Below are 20,866 nucleotides of genomic sequence, written 5' to 3' on the forward strand. Positions count from 1 at the left end.
ATTTTCTTCCCCCTCTCCCCCATCTTCCCCAAGAGGGCATGGAATCCAATATATCCACAATAAGATTTTGAGGTCACCAACTGATTCTTATGAAGCCATGTTCCATGATTTGTGATCGTATTGGATTATTGGGAAAATAGCAGCATTATGAAGATATGCTTTAAAGAAAGCTTTTGCAGAGCAGGCAGCTAAGGTTCAGAGAAGTTACTTTCCTAAGACATGGTAGATAAAGCCCGGGGCCTGGAGTTGGGAAGATCTGATTTTAAATTCACCTTCAATTGCTTACTAGCAGTATAACCCTGGGCAAGTCACTTAACCTCTATCTGCCTCAGTTTCCTTAACTGTAAATTGGGGATAATAGTAGCTCCTACGTTCCAGAGGTGGTTGTGAGGACCAAATGAGATAATATTTGTAAAACACCTGGCACATAGTAGGGCATTTAATATATGCTTGTCTCCTGACTTCCTAATGTCACATAGCTCATAAGTGGTGTTTGGTCCTGGAGGAGAGGAGAAGACATTGTGTAAGATGTGTATGACATGGACTCACTTTCTCCCCTCCCCCCCTTCTCCATACAGAGCACACTACAGGATTTATCTCCATGGTGCATTGCCTCCCAAAGGATCACTTTCTCTCCTCTTGAAGAGGACAAGTCAAATACAGAATGCTGAGGCAGATGAGAACAGATTGATGGACATCTTGGGGCTGAATTAGTACCCACATCTCGGAGGCAGAAGTGAATATTAGTGTCAGAGCTCTTTGGGTCTTTGAATCAGCTGTGGTTTTCCTTGGAGTGTTGGAACTAGTGTTAGATTCCTCTTGCAATAGGGATTGGATTGAAGGGAAGGGGTTGCCTGGGGAACCAAGCAATATTAAGAATTAACTTTTGTAGATAATTTATTCAAACATAGACTTCCCTCCTAAGAAAAAATAAAAAGGTATTCACATACACTGCCTTTGGGTTTTATGCAAACTGGATTTTGGTAGGGATGAGTGTGGGGGACAGAGAGAACCCTAGATCCACACCAATTCAGTCAATTATTTATTCTTTTAACATATACTTATTAAGTGCCTGGGCACTGGGTAAGGTAAAGAACAACTTTGTTCCATTTTCTAAGAGGGATGTAGAGACGGCTGTGGCTTGGATATTGATCACACTTGGCATTCAAAGCCCTCCATTGTTGCTGTTTTTGTTTGTCCTTCATTTTTTTGTTCATTTTTCTTTTTTTTTTTCTTTTTCTTTTTTTAAATTTTTAAAAATTTATTTATTTAACATATTTAGTTTTCAGCATTGATTTTCACAAGAGTTTGAATTACAAATTTTCTCCCCATTTCTACCCTCCTCCCCACTCCAAGATGATGTATATTCTGGTTGCCCTGTTCCCCATTCAGCCCTCCCTTCTGTCACCCCCCTCCCCTCCCATCCCCTTTTCCCTTCCTTTCTTGTAGGGCAAGATAAATTTCTATGCCGTATTGCCTGTGTATCTTATTTTCTAGTTGCATGCAAAAACTTTTTTGAACATCTTGAACATCTGTTTTTAAAACTTTGAGTTCCAAATTCTCTCCCCTCTTCCCTTTCCACCCACCCTCCCTATGAAGTCAAGCAATTCAACATAGGCCACATGTGTATCATTATGTATAACCCTTCCACAATACTCATGTTGTGAAAGACTAAGTATATTTTGCTCCTTCCCAACCCATCCCCCTTTATTGAATTTTCCCCCTTGACCCTGTCCCCTTTCCAAAATGTTTGTTTTTGATTATCTCCACCCCCATCTGCCCTCCCCTCTGTCATCCCCCCCCTTTTTTTTATCTTCTTCCCTCTTCTTTCCTGTGGGGTAAGATATCCAATTGAGTATGTATGGTATTCCCTCTTCAGGCCAAATTTGATGAGAGCAAGATTCACTCATTCCCCCCTCGCCTGCCCTCTCCCCTCCTCCCACAGAACTGCTTCCTCTTGCCACCTTTATGCGAGATAATCCACCCCATTCTATCTCTCCCTATCTCCCTCTCTCAATATATTCCTCTCTCATCCCTTAATTTGATTTTATTTCTTTTAGATATCTTCCCTTCATCTTCAACTCACCCTGTGTCCGCTCTTTCTCTCTCTCTCTTTATATATATATATATACACACACATACATATATACATACGTGCACATTCACTTATTCATATGTATATATATATGTATATGCATATTCCTTTCAGCTACTATGATATTGAGGTCTCATGAATCATACACATCATCTTTCTATGTAGGAACGTAAACAAAATAGTTCAACTTTAGTAAATCCCTTATGATTTCTCTTTCTTGTTTACCTTTTCATGCTTCTCTTGATTCTTGTGTTCGAAAGTCAAATTTTCTATTCAGCTCTGGTCTTTTCACTGAGAAAGCTTGAAAGTCCTCTATTTTATTGAAAATCCATATTTTGACTTGGAGCATGATACTCAGTTTTGCTGGGTAGGTGATTCTAGGTTTTAATTCTAGCTCCATTGACCTCGGGAATATTGTATTCCAAGCCCTTCGATCTCTTAATGTGGAAGCTGCCAGATCTTGGGTTATTCTGATTGTGTTTCCACAATACCCAAATTGTTTCTTTCTGGCTGCTTGCATTATTTTCTCCTTGACCTGGGAGCTCTGGAATTTGGCGACAATATTCCTAGGAGATTTCTTTTTGGGATCTATTTGAGGAGGCAATCTGTGGATTCTTTCAATTTCTATTTTACCCTCTGGCTCTAGAATATCAGGGCAGTTCTCCTTGATAATTTCTTGAAAGATGATATCTAGGCTCTTTTTTTGATCATGGCTTTCAGGTAGTCCAATAATTTTTGAATTATCTCTCCTGGATCTATTTTCCAGGTCAGTGGTTTTTCCAATGAGATATTTCACATTGTCTTCCATTTTTTTCATTCCTTTGGTTCTGTTTTATAATATCTTGATTTCTCATAAAGTCACTAGCTTCCACTTGCTCCAATCTAATTTTTAAGGTAGTATTTTCTTCAGTGGTCTTTTGGACCTCCTTTTCCATTTGGCTAATTCTGCCTTTCAAGGCATTCTTCTCCTCATTGGCTTTTTGGAGCTCTTTTGCCATTTGAGTTAGTCTATTTTTTAAGGTGTTGTTTTCTTCAGTGTATTTTTCAGTATTTTTTTGGGTCTCCTTTAGCAAGTCATTGACTTGTTTTTCATGGTTTTCTTGCATCCTTCTCATTTTTCTTCCCAATTTTTCCTCTACTTCTCTAACTTGCTTTTCCAAATCCTTTTTGAGCTCTTCCATGGCCTGGGACCAGTTCATGTTTTTCTTGGAGGCTTTTGGTGTAGGCTCTTGCACTTCGTTGACTTCTTTAGGCTGTATGTTTTGGTCTTCTTTGTCACCAAAGAAAGAATCCAAAGTCTGAGACTGAATCTGGGTGTGCTTTCGCTGCCTGGCCATATTCCCAACCAGCTAACTTGACCCTTGAGTTTTTCAGTGGGGTATGACTGCTTGTAGACTAAAGAGTTCTGTGTTCCACGTTTGGGGGGGATGCGCCAGCTCTGGCACACCAGCACTCCTCCTTCCCCAAGAACCCCCAACCCGGACTGGGCTTAGGTCTTCAGCAGGCTGTGTACTCTTGCTCTGATCCACCACTTAATTCCTCCCACCAGGTGGGCCTGGGGCCAGAAGCGACAGCAGCTGTGGCTGCCCCACCTCCGCTGCCCCCGGGGCTGGTAGCTTCCACTCCCGCAGCTTTTCCCACTAACCTTCTCTGTTATCTTTGGTGTTTGTGGGTTGAGAAGTCTGGTAACTGCCCTGGCTCACTGATTCAGGGCGCTAGGGCCCGCTCTGCCCGGCTCCTGGTTTGGTTGGTCCGAGCCGCTCACGCCTGGCTCTGCTCTGCTCCACTCTCAGCTCCCAGCTCCCAGCTCCATGTGGGATAGACCTCACCCAGAGACCATCCAGGCTGTCCTGGGCTGGAGCCCTGCTTCCCTCTGCTGTTTTGTGGGTTCTGCAGTTCTAGAATTGGTTCAGAGCCATTTTTTATAGGTTTTTGGAGGGACTCGGCGGGGAGCTCACTGCTTTCCAGCCACCATCTTGGTCGTTTGTCCTTCATTTTGAAAGAGGACCAATAACATCATGGGTGATATCTTGACTTGTGTGTGAATTATATTTAAGTGAAGCAGAGTTGCACAAAGTCATTGGCCTCACTCTCTCTTTCAGAGTCATCGAAGTCCAGTGGCAAGACAAAAGTCAGGATGACTAGCGATGGCCAGGGATGCTGTGGATGACCTTGGCATTTTCATTGTCTAACCAAGCTCTAAGTGCTCCACAGGGCCTGCTTCAGCTACCTTCAAGGTGGAACAAATTGTTCTCATCTGCCCATTCCTCTGGGGGAAGTCTTCACATGCTTTGCGTAGACTCCCCCCTATCCACCTCCCACTGATGGGTTTGAGGCCCATCAGTTACCTGGTTTAGTCCATCTGCAGAGATGGTTTTACTAGGGTGTGGCTGCTGCCACTGCACATGCTATAGCTTCTTGGAGTCACAAGGGAGAGTTGAGTGGCAGGTAGACACCAAAGGTGAATGAGCAGTCCTGAAAAGGGCTCAGCAAACCCTCACAGCAGAGGTGCTCATCCTTCTTGAACACCCCATGCATCCCATTCAAAAATCTTCATAACCTCCTCCTCTACACATACCTTTCCAGTCTTCTTACACCTTACTTGGGGATTGTGAGGCTAAAATAACACAATGGATGTAAAATACATTGCACACCTTAAAGTGCTATATAAATACCAGTTACAATAATAATAATAACAATAATAATTATTTTTTATTAGTTTACAGTCACCAAGTATCCAGTCTGGCAGTAACTTCATTCCCTGTGCCTTCTATTGCCTTCCAACTGATTATAAGCGGTGTTTATAGAGGGGCCATCAGGATAAGTCATCCTAATCTATATCTGGCCACTGGACCCAAATGGCTCTGGAGGAGAAAGTGAGGGTGGTGACCTTGCACAGCCCTCCCTCACTTAAATCCAATTCATGTGTAAGTCATGGCATCACCTTCCTGATGTCATGGTGCTCTTCAAGAACAAAAGGCAAACAAGAACAAGTGTTTATAGAGCAACATATTTATAGAAGTGTGCTGGTATATGTTTAACAATGGGGCTGGGGAATGGTGAGGGGAAGGAAATATATGCACATACCTTTAAGTTTAATCTACATTAAACTTTCTCAAGTCTAGACAATAAAACAAAAAAATCTCACCCTGATTTATAGCAACTGCTGATATTTGAGGTGCAAATGCTCATACTGAAAATTAGAGTTGGTTCCAGCCCAGCACTGATCTTACTCCACTACTTGTTCCTAGCACAAGACACTCTGTGTTTTCACTCATTCCTCATGCTTTGAACTCTATTGCTTCCCTGCTAAATCACAACTAAAACCCCACCTACCGCAAGATGCCTTTCCTTACTGTTGTGCTATAAGAAATGAGGAGCAGATGAACTTCATTATAACTTGGAAAGACTTAAATGAACTGATGCTGAGTGAGGGGAGCAGAACCAGGAGATCATTATACACGATTACAGACACATGATATCATGAGGACTAACTTTGAGAGACTTGACTGCTCTCATCATTGCAAGGTTCAAAGACAGCTCCAAAGGACTCATGATGGAAAAAGCTATGCACATCCAGAGAAAGAATTATGGAGTCTGAATGCAGATTGAGGCAAACATTTTGCTCTCCTTTTTTTCTTTCTTTTTTAGTTTCATTTCTCCTTTCTCATGATTTATTCCATTGGTTATAATTCTTCTTTACAACTGGATTATTATGTAAATAATTTCAATGTGAAGGTATATGTAGAATGTACATTGGATTACATGCCTTCTGGGGGCGGGGAGGGGGAAGGTGAGGGAAGGAGAGAAAATTTAGAACCGAAAAATTTGTGGAACTGAGTGTTGTAAACTAAAAATAAAAGATAAATTTATTTTTTAAAAAAAGGATGCCTTTCCAGATCCTCCTGAATGCTAGAACCTTCCCTCTATTGGTTATCTACAACTTGTACATGTCTGAACCTAGTTGCCTCCCCCATTAGATTGAGCTCTCCAAGAACAAGGACTGTCTTTTGCCTCTTTTTGTATCCTCAGGGTTCAGCGCAGTGCCTGGCCCATAGCAGGCACTTAACAAATGTCTATTGACTGGTGTATCAATTTGAGTTCTCCAAAAATGGAGTGGGCAGCCTTACAAAGGAAGAAAGATTCCCCGTCTCTCAAGCTCTTTGAGTAGATGTTTTAAACTTTCTAGGGCGTATTGTATGAAGCAGCAAGTCCAGCTTAGGTATGGATTGGAGCAAATGATCTATAAGGTCCCATCCAATGTTATGTTTCTATGAATCTGGGCAATATTGGAGAAGATTTCTTTATTTGCTGGTTTATCTCCAGTTGGTGTGATATATATAATCTTCCCACTAGGGGCCACTATGAGGACACAACTGAGCTTCTGTTCTTCAGAAAGATTTGTGTCTTGAGATCTACAAGTCTCCCACTGCTTGACAGGATTTTACTAAACAGTGCCTACCATCCCTTACTGATGTAGAAAGACAACAGCTATTCAGTAAGTAGGAACTAGGAATCCAGCTTAGTGGGCAGCTAGGTGGTGTGGTCAATAGAGGACTGGACCTGAAGTCAGGAAGATCTGATCTCAAATCCGGCCTTAGATAGCTGTATGACATGATCCCACGTTGCCCCGTTTACCTCAGTTTCCTCATCGGTAAAATGAGCTGGAGAAGAAAATGGCAAGCCACTCTAGTATATTTGACAAGTAAACCCCATGGACAAATGTAGAGAACACTTTTTTTTTTGACTCTCCATTGAGATCTGATCATTCTGAAGCTCAGAGTTTGGCTGGTCCTTGAGGGCAAGACCTTTGTTTACATGTTGTATATCAAGATAAAGAACCAAACCCACAGGACTGAGAGGCTCTACATTGTGGGGTGATAGAGGGCAAAATTCAGATTCAGGAATTCTGGATTAGTTCACATCCTGGATCTGTGATTTACCCTTGAATGTGACTGACTATGTCTGTCTCAGTTTCAGCTCCCTCATCTTTCAAATGGGTAATAAAGATTTTTACACTCCCTCCCTCACAAGAAAGTAATAGTATAGCTCTATCTGGAAGTGAGCTCTGGCTGCACATGATGTGGTTTAGAATTGATTTCATACAGTCAACAAGCATTTTTAAAGTCTTTATACTCTGCTAAGCAATGTGCTAGGCCCTCCTGGAGTACTAAGATCAATAAGACAATAAGATATGATCCCTTGCTGAGAGCTATAGCTAACTAGGACAGGATGAATGGAGCTTCACCCCAGGGCCTTGCATGGGATGAGTGCACACTTAGTCTGGATCATCTATAGTCCGGTTCTTCACATTATGGTCATTTGCTGGCCTATACCTCCATGGGATATACGACCCCCTGGCACATCCATCTCCACAATGGTCCCATCACTGCTCCTCTATCGAAATCTTCCTTTTCCCTAATCCCTGAAGGAGTGGAAGTCAGATTGCTGCCTCTCCCCGGACAACTTGCACCCATTGTTCTGATGTTCTTTGAGGCCCCACCTGCTGCTGGCTGACCCATCCAACTGTTTTTTGCCCCAGGGGACAGTTTTCCTGGTTATAGGTATGTTTCTCCTTATAGGAGAATAAGCATTTACATAGTGCTTACTATTTTTAAAGCACTGTGCTAAGCTATTTTCTTTTCTTTTTCCTTTTTTTTTTTTAAAGCAAATGTTACCTCATTTGATGTAGGAATTTGCAATCTCATTTAATAAATATTCACTGAATACCTACTAGGTACGTAGCACTTTCAGGCGTTTTTTCAGTTGTATCTGATGCTTCGTGACCCCATCAGGGGTTTTCTTGGCAAAGATATTGGAGTGGTTCACATTTGTTTTTCCAGCTCATTTTGTATATGAGGAATCTGAGGCAGACAGGGTGAAGTGACCTGCCTAGGGTCACATAGCTAGTAAATTTCTGAGGCCTAATTTGAATTCAGGTCTTCCTGACTGCAGGTCTGGCACTCTATCCACTGAGCCACCTAGCTGCTCCTATTCAGTGCATAACATTAGCTCAAAGCTTAGTGACTTTGTACAATAACCACCCAGTAAATGATATCATAGGACCATGCAGTGTCAGAACTAGACCTTTATACTTCGGAGATTATCATCATTTTACAGACTGAGGAAACTGAGGCCTGGAAAAGTAGAGGGATTTATTTATTCAAAATCAAACAGTCTGTGTCAGGGTTAGGATATACAATCAATCAATTGATAAACATTTTTTTTTTGAATTGATAGACATTTATTAAGCTCTCATAGGCACTATGCTAAGTGCTGGGGTATATTAGGAAGGCAGAATTTATGATTTCAAAGAGAATCTCATATGTGCCTGAAAGGTTCAGAACCGCAGGATATAAAGAATTCTCTAGGCAGAAGGCAGGAGAACTAAAGCATGTATTTACACTCCACAGTAACAAGCCCACAAACCAGCATCCCCATTTTGATATTTTCATCAAAAGCTTCCAGGCCCAATAAGTCCACCTCCCAAGGGTAACCAGGAGGCCACAGAGAAGCGAGATAGTATAAGGCAAAATCGTATACATGCTTCCCCTCTACGGTAAGAAGATTACCCACTGGCCTTCAGTCCTGGCTCAGCACTCCTCGCTCCACGTGGGTCAGCTCTGCTACTGGCAGCTCAGCTTTGGCTGTAGGCGTCTCTGGCTCCAACAGGAAAAGGAAAAAGGGATCTTCAAGCTGTCCTCTCCCCTCTTATAGAGGTTTTTGACATCATCAAGCGCCACCTGAATGACCAGAGCCGATTGGTTCTTGAGCTGGCCCCTCCCCCTAGCACAGACTAGGTTAACACCCAACAGGGCATGGCTCTGGAGCTAACACCTCCCCCCAGCCAGCCCCATGACTCATCGCACAGGAAGTTCTCTGCTCGCAGGCCATGAGTCTGTGGACTTCCTACCCCGGAAGAGGTCACACAGGAAGTTCTCTGCTCCCAGGTATAGCCCAACAAAGCTCAATGAGGTAAGCTGAGTCACTCAAAGAAAACAAATGCCACTCTGGCTACACTCCACCCCTCACAATGTTCTAGGATGCACAATCCAATCATAATTTAAATTAAATTATATATCCTAGAACATTGTGATCCAATTACGCAGGAAACTAAAACATATCATTCACAATAAAGCAAAATATATCATTCAGTGACATTCCCAAATATTGTTTTACGATTCAAATGTGATCCACCCCTAGATCCCAGCCAGATAATCTCTTCAATCAATCATCCCAAAATAATTATTAATAATTCAAATGTCCACCCCTAGATCTTTGTATCCATTACATAGGATCAATAACATCATAACAAGAAAGCAATATAGCAAGGATAACACCAAAAAACCAAATTCTGCAATGTTAAATTAATTTCTCCTTGATAACTAGAATCAATCACTCCAGCCAATACATGTATTCCCTGAGCTGCTAATCCTAATTTAGATAATATCCATCCAAGATGATTCTTGGGGATTCTCATGCATATCCCAGTAGAGATTTTTCTTATCTCTTTTCTATCCAACCAAAAGTCCTCCAAACATATCCTGCCGAACCAGGTATTCTTGGAAATGGTGGTGGGACATCTTCCCTCACAGTCCAGTACTCAATATTTTGGATCTTATGTGTTTGCTGTTTATTTGGCTAGAAGATGGAGCCAAGGAGGTCAGGAGCGCATTGAAGTTCAGCACAGTTCAAGTCTAGCAGCTAGTCTCATTACCATGGTAACAGGGAGAGAGCATCTAGAAAGGAAGATACAGCATCAGAAGCTGAGGCATGAAATGTTACTTTGTGCAACGATGCTACAGCCAGAGAATGATACAGTATCAGACCAGGCTTCTCAAATAGCAGTATGCCCCATACAACGAAGGAGGCAAGAAACCCAAGATAATACAGTGTTCAGAGAGATGCTGGAGGATTTCACGCAGCAGGAAATCACAGATATCTTGAGTAGGTTCATCCAAAGAATGGGAGAATTGTTAATATCTTGGATGGTGCGAATTGGTGATGAAGGGGCTGCAGGAGTATCTGTAGATACTGTGGATTGTATGAGATTCATAAGTATTAGTCAGAATCCTTTTGTACAGCACGATTTAGGGATTATCATTTGCAAGGTGGTAACCAAACAACCAATCTGTTAGCTTTGGCTGTAGCAGGTTGTAATAAAAACCCTAGATAAAATTATTAAAGTTGAAGTTGAAGTGTTTACATTCCTACATGGAAAGACTCAAGGGACCTTCATCAGCATTAGGGTAGTCTATATAGATAGATAGACAGATAGATATAGATATACAGATGTGTGTATGTATGTATATATATTTGTGTGTGTGTGTGTGTGTGTGTGTGTGTGTGTGTGTATGTGGATGATGTAGTTGGATGAAGTAAGAAGCTGCCAGTTGTCATTGGATCACACACCTTCTTTCGGAGATGCTGAAGGGCTTCTCTCATGCAGTTGTGCCTCATGTAGAAGCTGATGATGGCCAGGTTGGTGCTGTAGTGATGTAAGTAGAAGAGGCATTCCTGGTAGTAGGTATTGTGCATGGACTTCCCCTCTGAAATCACTTTTAGAGAGAGGCTCTTAGTTCTAAGAGTAGCTTCTAGCTCCTTCAGAGTGGCAAAATAACCATCATCCTGCTATGAGGAAGAGGAAGAAAGAGCAGGAAAAGCATTCTTTTTAATAAATAATATTTACTAAGAACTTACTGTGTGGTGGGAACTAGGAGAGACACAAAGTTGAGATGAAACTTGGACTTTGTCCTTAGGAATTTATAGTTTAATAGAAGAATAAGCCACAAGCATAATGAAACATGAGATTAGAGAGAGAGAGTTGAAAATCAAGGTGACCCCTATATCTATGATATCACAATGATGTTTCCTTTTTTGAACTGCTTGCTGTTCTCTTACCACTGACAAGATAGGCTATACTGTGTACTCCAGGTACTCAATTATATCCTGTACCAGCCTTGAGCCATAAGTTAGCTGATTGAGATCAAGGGGTGACTTGAGACATCGAATGAACTTCCCACGTGTTGCCATCAGGTTCCCAGCTTTCAGGCAGGCCATACCCCAGGCATGCCATGCACCAGTGAGATCCAGTCCAGTTTCTGTGGATACCTGGAAGCAAAAATTATTTATCTGAGGTGTAGGTAGCCAAGAAAGCCAAAGCAACTCCATTGTTCCTCTATCTTGCTCCTGATCTGGCTGGTATGGCAACCTCTTCCTCCCACCCTATCCCCATATACAGCCATACCACTAAAATGGTAAAGACAGTCCCATCTGTTAGAGTGGGGTTACAAGATATAGCTAATCTGAAGAAGAGCCATTCCTATCGCTAGTCCAGCAATAGGTCCTATCCAATCCTATGGCACCCCATACCCAACTTACCTCCTACCTAAAATCAAAGCCAATATAAACTTTGTCCTTTTGTTCCTTTGGGGAGCATCTGCCTGTGTGGCTGGGACTCCTTTGCTGGCAAACTCAAGAAACCCTTCTTGGTTCTTAAATTGGTGGTATTGGGTTTGGTTCTAATTTGCTGAGGCACCAAGAACTTTACCCACAGTACATGGTGGTGGGCTATGGGATTCTTAGACAGACTAGTGGAATTCCAGGGTGACAACTCAGGAATGACTTGAGCTCCTCTGCTTCGGATAGACATTATGGGTTGGTGATGAGAATCTGGTAAGTATTTGCAGTTAGGTGGATGAGGATTGGCCATAGTGCCCTGATCCACAAATGGCAACACCCCTCACCCTCCTCCTTTCTGATTAAACTGGTGGTTTGGTTTGGTTCTTGGTTAGAAAATGGATTCTCTGGATTAACTGGAAAAGATTTCACCTGAAAGTGCTTCTGTTTTGTCTTTGTTTCAATATGAGTGTTTGTATTTAATGTCAAGTATGTTGTTATCATTGTCTGTGTTTTGTGTCTTGGTAAAATCCAGATGACTCCTTCCATTGTTCTAATCAGCCAAAGGAAAAAGGATGTAAAAAATGAAAACTTTTCTGTGGGACTTCCTAAGCCTTTAAATGAAAGTCTCTGCATTTCTAACTCAGGTCAAGTTGGTGAGGCAGATGAGACAATACAGATAAGAGAGAAGAGAATCTTTTCCCAGTCTGCAGAAATTTATGACGTTGTAAACTAATTAGAGACTAAATTTAAGACTAAAATGTAAGTTCTGTCCTGTGAATTTTCAAATAGTGGTATGAATTTTTTTATAAATGCTGAAATATCTAGGTAAGTTTTGGGGTACCACTTTGCAGAATCTAAGGAAAAATAAAAATAAAACTCTGTGAAAGTAACATGGAAATAATACCTAGACCATTTATCAGTCTTTCTCTGGAGAGTGAGATTTATTGTCTTAGTTCAAGGAAGGAAGGTTATTTTATTGATTAGAGAGAAAGGGTAAAAAAAAAACGGGAACTGAAGCTAATTTGAAAGTGAAGTTTCAAAGTGAAGAAAAAAAAATGAGTTTGTGGTTTAAATTTATCTGGTACTTAAGAAGCACCCATTATTAAATATTTTTTGACCATGAAAAGAGAAAAAGTTGTTTAAATCAGGGAGCAACTTAAAAGTGAGTAAAATTTAATTTGGGAAAATGTTTTGTGTTACAACTGTATTTTATGCTGTGAAGGATATAAGGGAATGTAATTATATAGGTAAACTAGAATTAAAGTCATCTAAAAGAAATTGGAACACACTATGCACTCTTAAAAACCCAGAAAGGTAATACTATTGCAATTAATTGTCATTGTGTAATAAAAACTTGTGCTAAAAACTTGGAGAAATCCAATGAAATAAAGATAAGTTCTACAGATGGTCTGGGATATGACTGGGAAATAAAGATTAGAGGAATTAAGCAGAATTATATAAGAGAAGTGTTAGATCAGAACATGAAAGAAATAAGAAAGGGGCAGTTTTGAAGGGCTGTAATCAAAGTCCACTGGAAAGATATAAAAAGAAGGGAAGGAAGGAAGTAGAGATGAGAAAAAATGTGCAGAAAATTAAAGAAAGCTGGAATTTGCACTGTAAATGGAGGGTTTGAAAGACAAAGGTTTGTAGTTTTGGAAAGAGAGGTTTGAGGGAGGTTTTTTATTTCATTGACATAAGGACATGAGAAACTGTGTAGTTATTCTTTAGGATATGGAAAATTTAGTAACAAGTAACAATATGGAATTACTTGAAGACAGTGTACCAAAATTCTGTCCTTGAAGGACCACTGTAAAGGTATATTTTAGTTGTTATATAGGACTATAAGATCCTCATGAACCCTGGCAGAGGGGGCTGAGAATACAAGACTGTCACTTTAAGTCTTTGGCACTAGACTAACTGAATGTAGTGGGCCCTAGGAAGTGCTAGTAGTAAAATGGTCATTGGGAAAATTGAGATTCTGTATGATACCATTGGTAACTATGGATCCAGATGTGATTTAATTTATTCTGGTCTCATTTTAAATGGAATATTTTTTCCTGTTATGATAATTGTGATCTTTGACTCTTTATAAGTAAAATAGACCTTAGTGGAAAAGATACTTAATATTTGCAATTAAAACAATATGTTTTGAAAGTACAAGTTTTGTTAAAGGTGTAATTGGATCAAAATTACTCTATACTGGTCTTGAATGTAATCAGCAATAGAATGCCCAAAGTGATAAAACAAAGTGACTTTCTATATAAGATAATTTGGCAATATATTCAACTGAATAGATATCATCTGATTGGTAATATGCTTTGTTTCATGTTTTAAATACACAATAGTGTGGATTTTATTACTGCATTTCTAAATTTTCTTAGACTGTGAAATTTGGGAAACTATTCTATAAGAAATGCTGTTAAGAGAATTATGCAATTGTTATCATTGGAAAATCTAACTCCTTTTGATCTGGAAACTTTGAAATTATTAAGTTACTAGAGGTTATTGTCATAATGTCAAAACCTATCAAGTTTTTAATTGGGAATATTTTTAAAAGGAAGAATAATAATTATTTACTTTGTGGGAAAAGGAAAAAAAGAAAACAACCTTGTAAAATCTCCTTATCTGTAAACTTGCCAGGTTTCTTGGGATCATCTGCTTGGACAAGGTCCTGAAATCTTATCAGCCCTGTGAAAGAACTTGCTAATATTGTGAAATTCTAAAATAATGAACTGACTTTCTGAGAAAACGGTACTTCCATCACATCCACCACTTCCATTTATAAGCTTGCGTATAGTATAGAAGTGATTTATAAGATAATTTGTGACTATGGGAATCATGAAATTATACCTAAAATATATATGTGTGTATGTATGTATCTATGTGTATACACACACACCTATATATGTTACATCTTGAGCCAACTTAGTTTTAACAAACTCCAGTCTTAAAGATTTTTGCCTGACAGATTAATAATATACAATACCTTAACAGATGGATATCTGATAGTCTAGGCTCTAAAGATTTATAATAAATAGTCAGTATTTTCTGGGTTTTGAGTGAACTATTTGCTATCTATGTGGAATTCAAGAATGTGATTATTTTCTTAATTTCCAATGATATATTTTTATACCCAGATGAGTTTAAAATCAAGAAGAAAAAAAAGGATGTTGAATGATTTTTTTGAAAGGCCTGGTAAATCCTTTATTCTTAACTGTTATTGCAACAACATGAGAAATAATAAGTATCTAGTCCTAGGCTATGATCAGTGAAGTTTACTATTTGAAGTAAAATCTTTTGGGACTGTAATTTGATATTGTTCCGAGTTCTGAATTTAGATATAAAGGTGTGAATTATCATTAAGTCATTCAAAGGAAATTCCACAAGCTACTCAAAGGGAGGGTGATCTGAGAACTGCGATAGGTGGATATCTGTGTCTAAGAAAGTTAAGGGGACAACTTTCACTAGGCAAAGGTAGGATGCTCTTCACTCAATTTTCTCATTGTGTTATTTCCTTTTTGAACAGGAATGTTTTCCACCTGGTTAATCCTGAGCCTGGCTATGATGCCTTGTGAATAATGTAGAACTTTGGTGCATAATTGGCTGTTCCAAAAAGTTAAAAAGTCTTACCTGAAATCAAGTGGAACTAAGGAGGCAATATCCTGTTATATCTGTGTTAAGTCATTTTGTGCCCTTACGCTTGAGGCTGTTACAACCAGGTCCCTGCTTCTTCCTTTCATAGGAAATCTCTCTAACCACAGCAGGTAAAACTATAATTTTTTATATCATGAATCTTGTGCTGAAGTGCTATAATGTGATACAAGTACAAAGCCCTTTATTGTATAGCCTACTTGCTTATTCTTCCTATAGCTCTATTGTTTATAAGGTTATCTCTATAAGGTCTGGTTTTCTCCACATGAAAGGCCAATTTGATTAGATTTTGTAAATTATGCCAAGTCTTACCACTAGTGGGCATTAGAAGCATTGCCCAGAGAATTTCTATAAGTGACCTGGTGGTCAAAGAGCTATCTCCACAAACCATCCAGACACCTAAAGATCATGGACACTGGCAAGGGACTTGACAGCCTTAAAATTTCAGTGATATTGGATTTCGTTATTCATCCTATTGTAATTTTGCTTGTTTTTATTAATTTTCTGTATGTTACCCATTCTGTAAGCTGCTTATCTGAACTAATATCAACTTGGGAATTGTTAAAAGAAAAAGCAAGACTATTTAGTCTCAAAGAGGATACTAAGTAGACAAGAAAGCTAAAGTACCTCCATTTTGTCTATAGCTGTATCTTGTCCCTGACCCTGTCCTATCCTGTCTGTGACCTTCCTTACTACTGCAGCAATGAGATGCCTATTAGGGTGGGGTTACAAGAGATAGCTAACCTGAAGAACAGTCTTTTCTGTTACTAGCCCAGCAATAGCCCTGTCCAATCCTAAGGTACCCTATACCCAATTCACCTCCTGCCTAAATTGAAACCTATATAAGCTTTGATGTTTTGTTCCTTTGGGGAATCTTTAATCGTGTGGGTGAAGCTCCCTTGCTGGTGAACTCAATAAATCCTCATTGGTTCCTAAATTTATGGCATTGGTTTTGGGTTGTGATTTTGGTTCTGGTTTGTTGTGACACTGACAATTTTACCCATAGGTAAGTCTAAACTAAAAAATATATTCCACCACTCTAACTTGGCCATTGGCTCTGCTAAGGATACTTCCCTACTCCCATGAAATGCTGACGAGAGTGATTTTTGAGACTAGCAAAATGCAATTCATTCTCACGAGTTGGATGCAGTTTGTGTTCCTCTCTTACCTCAACACCCAGCTGATAGTATTCAACTTCCAAAAGTTGGTTCCTTAGTCTCGTTACTGCATCTGGCTGTAGGATCTGATCCAGAGATGGTACATGTCAATAGCAGCAACTAAAATATTCAGTACATCCACCTTGCTGATGTAGCTAATGGAAGAAAGGGGCATGGAAAGGAATCTACACAGAACTCCCCCTAGAATAACTTGCTTGAACTCCTGCTTTAATTTTCTGCTATGGTCACTAGGAGCATGAAGCAAAGCCTTTGCAGCAGGTAGTATCAGGTTTTCCTTTTTAGGTCAGTCTGTCATCTAGCATTTATTAAGCATCTACTATGCCAGGTACTATGCTAAGCACTAGGGATACAGAGAAAAGCAAAAGACAGTCTCTTCCCTCAAGAAGCTCACAGTCTAAAGGGTGAGACAACCTGAAAACAGCTCTGTGCAAACAAGATATATGTAGGGTAAGGTGAAGATCATCTTAGAGGGAAGGTACTAACATTAAGAGGACTGGGAAAGGCTTCATGTAGAAGGTGGGGTCTGTGTGCTCTGTGTTTGCTAGTTTATTCAGTGATGCCATCACCTGAATCAGTTTAGATTCTACTTCACACTAGTACCCAGATGAAAACATCACTGATTTCCTAGTTGTTCTTTTCAGAGTCTCCCTACCCCTTTATTTAGATTCTCGCCTCCCTGCCTGGCTCAACTGAAGTTCTTTCATGGGCCCCTAGGTTTGGTTGCCTTGACTAGTTGCAGGCATATATTCAAAGCCTACGACTTTTTGCTTGGGCCCCATCCCTGACAGACAGGGATTGTTTCAACTTGGTAAGAAAGCAGAGAGCCCAAAGGTCAATCCTGCTTGTATTGGCAACCAAAAATGGGCTCTTTAGCACTTAGTCAACAAGTGCCCTTGACTAGTTTGGCTTTTTCCCCTGAACTGAATGCTGTTTGTATGTTGGACTGGAGTAAGCTTGTCGGCCCCTTCACCTTGCTTCCCTTGCTTAAGCTGATGGAAAGAACCTGTGCTTTCCCGGTCAACCCCTTCACCTTGCTTAAGCAGATTGAAAGAACCTGTGCTTTCCCCGGCGTACCTTATACCCCCGCAGAAGCTGGATGGTTAAAAGCAGCTCCCGTTGGAGCCAGAGGCTGCTACAGCTACAGCCACAGCCACAGCCGCAGCCACAGCCACAGCCACAGCTGAAGCAGGAGCTGCCAGTAGCAGAGCTGACCTACGGGAGGAAGCTGAACAAAGACTTCAGGCCAGTGGGTAATCTTATTACCATAGAGGGGGAAGCATGATTTTGCTTTACGCAATCATGCTTCTCTGTAGCCTCCTGGTTACTCTTTCAAGGCGTACTTATTGGGCCTGGAAGCTTTTGATCAATATATCAAAATGGGGTTGCTGGTTCATGGGTTGGTTACTGTGGAGCCTAAATATATGTTTTGATTCTTCTGCCTTCTACTTTGAGAGTTTCTTATATCCGGCGGTTCCGAACCTTTCAGACATGTTTATGATCCTCTTTGAGATTATAAACTCTGCCCTCCTAATACATTTGGCGACGAGGATGGGATCGCTAGGTATAAGATGTCTATTTAGAAGCAGAACAATTTCAGAGGAAGAGATGAATATCCCAGGATGGGAGGATCCATTTTATTCCTCCCTAGCAAAAAAATTGGCTAAAAAAGCTGGACCCTGTGAAAACTGGGAACCAAGGCTACGGAGAGGAGATCCTAGGGATTTGGAAAAGTGTTTACAAGAAGTTGGGATTCAGTCAGGGGCATCACTATCTAGGCAAAGCTGGATAGTGTTATCAGCCTACCGGCTAGTATATGAAAGATTGAGATTAAGTGAAAGACATGGGGGCACTCCTACCCCACAGGAAGAAGGGGAATCTCAGATAGCAGGAGACCAAACTGACTCAAATGAGAACTTTTCTATTAATGTGGCTAGGAGCAACAGGAGACCAAAAAAGCCCAGAGTGCATTTCAACCCAGCCCAGAAAGAGCCTGACTGCCTGCTTCGTCCTAGCCATGGTGGCAGAGGAAGTGAGTGGGGGGAAAATGAGACAATGTTAGGGGCTGAGGCACAAAACACTACTGGGGTTCAGGATGTCCCTCACACAGAGAATAGGAGATGGTTAAATGATCAGACAAGGGCTCAACCCATACAAAGGAGGAAGACAGAAACCCGAGGTGAAGATTCAGTTACAAGGGAAATTCAGGAAGATTTCTCACCACAAGAGGTCACAGATATTTTGAGTAGATTCAGCCAAAGAATAGGAGAACCATTGATATCTTGGATGGTAAGACTCAGTGATCAAGGGGCCAGTGGAATATCAGTAGATAGGACAGACTGCATGAGATTCATAGGTATCAGCCATGATTCTCTAGTTCAACAAGGTTTTAGGGAACATCATCAGCAAGGAGATGGTGATAGCAGGACTACTCTGTTGGCGTTAGCCGCTGTGAGATGCAATAAGAGATATGCTACTGATTCTATGTGGCCCACTGAGCACAGACCCTGGTATTCACTTAGAGATTGTATCATGAGACTAAAGGAGGAGGTGATGAAGACTGCCATTATGATAGGAACCGCAGACAAATATTACAATGATCCAATGGGACTGCCTCATAGGAATTTAATAATTAGGACAGCTCCCCCTGCTTATAAACAACTAATTTTGAATTTATTACTTGGAGAAGTAGGGAGCCGTCTTACAACAGTGATAAATAAGATTTTACAGTTACGTGACTTAGGTGACTGGGGAAGGGATAGATCTCCTCGAGAGAGAAGGGTGAATAACCAGCAAACTTGGCGCCAAAGGAGAGTAACAAGGAAAGAAATGTTTACTGCTCTGTTGAGAGCAGGGGTAGGTTTTGAAATGATAGATGGCATTCCAACCAATGAATTATACAGAATGTATAGAGATAAAGGACTTGATAACAGGAGAAATAGGGAAATAAGAACTGCTCCTGCAAGCCCACAAGCCACTCAGAGTGAAGGTGACCTTGTGTGATTAACGGATGAAAGCTTGTACATCTGGGGAAAGGCTGGGAGGACAATCCTAGTCTCTACCTAGGATGGGATCCTCTTAGTTTAGTTTTCCCATTGTGTTTCCTTGTACATCTGGGGAAAGGCTGGGAGGACAATCCTAGTCTCTATCTAGGGTGGGATCCTCTTGGCTTCCTCATTATGTTCCTTTTGAAAAGAAACATTTCCCACCTGAGTTTGGCTTCTGATATTGGATGATTTTATTTGAAGGATAATAGCCCATACTTTCCTACTCTTTTTGTTCTTTGTTTTGGTTAATTTTGTTGCTAGTTCTGTCTCCTTTAGGCTTAAGCACCCTGCACTTTCTGGTGACTGCCTAAGCATATAGCATTCTTGGAATTCCTGCCAGCTCGTTAAAGAACTGACCTCTGGACTGGGACTTTTGGGGGCAGGGCCATCTCTACATCCAATTTCAGCATGAAGAAGCTATGGAAAATGAGACCTTCACCCCTTACCCCAAGATTTTGAGCCCCAATCATTCAAGGGGGGTGGGAATGATGATAGTGTTCTATGTTTACTTATTTTGTGTTATCCTTGCTATGTTGTTTTATTATTATGATATTATTGATCCTATGTAATGGATACAAGGATTTAGGGGTGGACATTTGAATTATTAATAATTATTTTGGGGATGATTGATTGAAGAGATTATCTTGCTGGGACCTAGGGGTGGATCACATTTGAATCGTAAACCAATATTTAGGAATGTCACCAAATGATATGTTTTGCTTTATAATGAATGATATGTTTTAGTTTCCTTTGTAATTGGATCACAATGTATGTTCTAGGATACATGGCTGATTAGATTATGTATCCTATAACAAGGGGTGGAGTGTATTGGCAACCAAAAATGGGCTCTTTAGCACTTAGTCAACAAGTGCCCTTGACTAGTTTGGCTTTTTCCCCTGAACTGAATGCTGTTTGTATGTTGGACTGGAGTAAGCTTGTCGGCCCCTTCACCTTGCTTCCCTTGCTTAAGCTGATGGAAAGAACCTGTGCTTTCCTGGTCAACCCCTTCACCTTGCTTAAGCAGATTGAAAGAACCTGTGCTTTCCCCGGCGTACCTTATACCCCCGCAGAAGCTGGATGGTTAAAAGCAGCTCCCGTTGGAGCCAGAGGCTGCTACAGCTACAGCCACAGCCACAGCCGCAGCCACAGCCACAGCCACAGCTGAAGCAGGAGCTGCCAGTAGCAGAGCTGACCTACGGGAGGAAGCTGAACAAAGACTTCAGGCCAGTGGGTAATCTTATTACCATAGAGGGGGAAGCATGATTTTGCTTTACGCAATCATGCTTCTCTGTAGCCTCCTGGTTACTCTTTCAAGGCGTACTTATTGGGCCTGGAAGCTTTTGATCAATATATCAAAATGGGGTTGCTGGTTCATGGGTTGGTTACTGTGGAGCCTAAATATATGTTTTGATTCTTCTGCCTTCTACTTTGAGAGTTTCTTATATCCGGCGGTTCCGAACCTTTCAGTCATGTTTATGATCCTCTTTGAGATTATA

At 40.7% G+C, this 20,866-nt stretch overlaps 1 pseudogene; it reads right to left on the minus strand.

Annotated features, from left to right (window-relative positions):
• Nucleotides 1-10,263: 10,263 nt before the first annotated feature.
• Nucleotides 10,264-20,866, minus strand: part of LOC118857894 — a 61,877-nt pseudogene continuing 51,274 nt past the window's right edge.

Source organism: Trichosurus vulpecula, chromosome 7 (assembly GCF_011100635.1).
Source record: "Trichosurus vulpecula isolate mTriVul1 chromosome 7, mTriVul1.pri, whole genome shotgun sequence".
Taxonomy (NCBI): Eukaryota; Metazoa; Chordata; class Mammalia; order Diprotodontia; family Phalangeridae; genus Trichosurus; species Trichosurus vulpecula.